We start from the raw sequence: 3,532 nt of genomic DNA, 5'->3' as shown, positions 1-3,532 counted from the left end.
GGATATATACTCAGCTCTTCATAATTTAAAGATCTTAAAAGATGTTGAGAAATTGGCACATAGTTGATAATAACCATAATTGCCAAGTTAATGACAGGCTCTCAGAGAAGACCTTGGTTGGTCTCTGATTTGTTATAAAGAAATGAGGGATTCAGTTGGCAGGGATGGTTGCAGTTAGCAGCTAGGCATTAATCAGGGAACAGAGCAGGGAGCCGAGTTGCAGGCCTTAGCTCTTATTTTCTAGCACGATCTGGGCCCTAATTCCACCCTTGTCAAAGGACTGGTATTATTGCTCTTCATTGAGATGCAACAAAAGAACAGGTGTAAATATCATGTGTGGGATTTCATTTTTGAAACTTATTTTTAGTTGTTTTTTTGTTTCTTCTTTCTTTCCTTTTTTTCCTGGAATGAATAGGAGAGAGGCCAGTGGTTGTTAGGCCTGTTTGAGGCTTCAGAAAGAAGGAAGAGTCCAGGCATGGGGGAGGCAGGGACCTTGGCAATCCTGTCATCAGTCTCATTTCATTCCTTCTACTTTCTATTCTAAGCAAAGGCCCTCTTGTTCTGGGATAAAAAAGGAAATAGCTATAATGTGAATAATATTGGACAAGTCCAATGTATCTCCTCCAAACTTCCTAGTGCTACATCTCTCCCTTTCATTTTCTCCCTTTCTTCCCTGACTCCTTGCCCCTATCTGTGATCACTGCTTCCCCCCCCACTGCAATTAGAATCTCAGTGCTGTAGAGTACCTTAATTCTTATGTAATTCAAATTCTACATGAAGCACAGATACAACTCCAATTAGTAGTTTCAATTAGTAATTTCAAGCTCTCCCTTTCCCCACCCCAAGACAGAGTGCATTCTGATTACCCCTTCTCCCAATCTTCCCTCCCTTCTATCACCCCCACACCCCACCTCTTCTCTTATCCCCTTCCCTTCAATTTTCCTGTAGGGCAAACAACAGGAAGCGTGTTATTTCATTAGGCAGCCCATTCTATGGCCAGAAAAGTTCTTTCATATAATCTGCCTCCTGTAAGAAGGAAGGAAGGACACAAGCATTTATAAAGCCCTTACCATGAGCCAAGCACTGTGCTAAATGCTAAATTCTAACAAGAACGAAGAGACATAGTAGTCCCTGCCCTCAAGAAGCATTCTAGTTACACCCTAATGGGAGAAGACACAAAAAAGGCAGTTGAAAAAAAATGGATTTGGGGGATGAAGGTTCAGAGGAAGTCAAGTATAGTGCCAGGAGGACAATGAAGGTAAACCAGCCTGGACCCCTCTATAAAATGGAGGCTCCAAGAGGAACTCACCACTGAGAGATAGGGGAGGGAGAGTAGGGGAGCGGGGTGGGGGGGGACCTTTGCAGAGGTAGATTCCTCAGAGGGATAGGCCACAAGGGTGGTAAGCTCCTCCAGAGCAAGGAGGCCCTAAAGTAAATATTTACTCAATTCCTACTATATGTAAATTTGATGTAGAGTTAGTGTGGTGTAATGGATGGAGAGTTAGCCTGGGAGTCAGGAAGACCTGAGTTCAAGAACTGCTTCTGACATATACTTGGGATGTAAACCTGAGCAACTCACTTAACCTCTGACCACCCCAGGCAACACATAAGACTATCAGTTAAAGAGCACGCACTTGTCTCGGCAGAGGAAGTTTCTTCTGTGAAAGTTCTCTACACTGATCAAGTCAGATATCTGCTTCAAAAAAAATGAAAGGGATAAGGATGCAAAGTTAAACATTATCTGCCTTTGAAGAGCTCCATACACAAGGTGAACACAGATAAGCATATGCAAAGCATATACAGCAAATTACTTTTAAGAGAGTAAAAGCTTTAACAACTGGGGTTGGGAGGTGGGCAGAATTAGAAAAGACTCATGTATCAGGTGCTACTAGAAATGCATCTTAAAGGAAAGGGAGAAATTTCAAGAGGGAGAAGATAGAAGGGAATGCATGAAACATGTGGAAATGAATAAAGGGGATAGATGTTCGAAATGGAATGTCAAATGGCAATGGTGGGGGCTCGGGGGGAAGGAACACAACTTGAGCTGCTTCAAAGACAGTTATCTATGGGTTCATTCGTTTATAGTCCCAGATGTCTGCTGACTTTGGATTTTTGGACTCGCGTCCCTCATTTCTTGTTTGGCTCCCAACTCTCCAGTGGAAGGAGAAGATATATGTCTAAAAGACTCATACGTGGAGTGACAGAACTTTAGACTGTAAAGAGATAGGGTGTATCAACACATCTAAGTCCTTTGTTTAACTCAAATTTATATCACTATTTTTTGGTTATTTGGAATTTGACAAACATCAACAAATACAAGAATTTCTATTTGCAAAGAACAGAAAAAGAGGTTTGCATTGAAACCTAATTCCCACTACATCCACATTGTTTCTATTTTTTAAATATATACTAAAATCAATATTATCAATATTATAGTTTTGAAGTTACCCTGATGGCCTGTGTCTCCCTCTGAACCTTTTTCTGGTCTACACATTCTTTTAAATATTTCATTGACATTCTTTTCCTCTTTTTACAAGGGCATCACTATCATCACCACCTTCCTCCTTCCCAAGTTTCACCTCACTCCCCAAAAAAGTCTCCCTTGTAGAAAAGTTAAATAAAAAATATCCACACATTGGTCATGTCTGAAAATGTCCATCTTATTTCACACCCGGAGTCCATCACCCCTCTGTAAGGTGGGAAGCATACTTCAAGATGCATCTTCTATTAATTAATTTATTTTACTTTTCAACATACACTTCCACAAGATTTTGAGTTCCAAATTTTCTCCCCATCTCTCTCCTCCCCCACCTCAAATGTATATGCATTCTGATTACCCCTTCCCCCAATCTGCCCTCCCTTATATCAACCTGCCACCCCTTCTCTTATCTCCTTCCCTTCTATTTTCCTGTAGGGCAAGATAGATTTCTGTACCCCATTGCCGGTATATCTTAAGAGATGAATCTTCTAGTCATTGTCTTTAAAATGTTGCAGTCATTGGTTCTGCTCACTCCACTTTAAACTAGTTTACATATGTCTTCCCAAGTTTCTCCTTTATCATTTTTACAGAGCAATAACAACTCATGGCACAATTTTGTTCAGAAACATCTCCAATTAATGGGGAACCTCATGGTTTTCAGTCTTTTACTACAATAAAAAAAACTTCAATGAATATTTTTGTTCAGTTTTTTCTCTTTGTTTTTTTGTCTTTGGGTTATATACTTAGTGGTAATACTGCTGGGTCAAAAAGTGTGCTCAGCTGAATAACTTTTGGGGTTCCAAATTCAAGCTTTTATTTTCATGAAGAAGAAATTTGGGCTCAGAGAAGGAATGTGACTTAGCAAGGTCACACAGTGGCCAAATCATATCTGGAAGCATAGTATCCTGAACAATCTAGTGCTTTTTCCTACCCAGTCTTCCTTACCCATCAGGTAAATTAGTCTACTGTCTCTAAATGGGGAGACTTATCACTAACTTGCTATGGGACCTTGAACAAGTGACTTACTATATTGGGGACTCAGGCTCTCAACAG

The sequence above is a fragment of the Petaurus breviceps genome, unplaced genomic scaffold (genome assembly GCF_028583685.1).
Source record: "Petaurus breviceps papuanus isolate PSGF00001 unplaced genomic scaffold, PetGlider_PUasm1.0 37, whole genome shotgun sequence".
NCBI classification, from domain to species: Eukaryota; Metazoa; Chordata; class Mammalia; order Diprotodontia; family Petauridae; genus Petaurus; species Petaurus breviceps.
The sequence above is the reverse complement of the archived record's forward strand: the minus strand, read 5'-3'. Positions refer to the sequence as shown.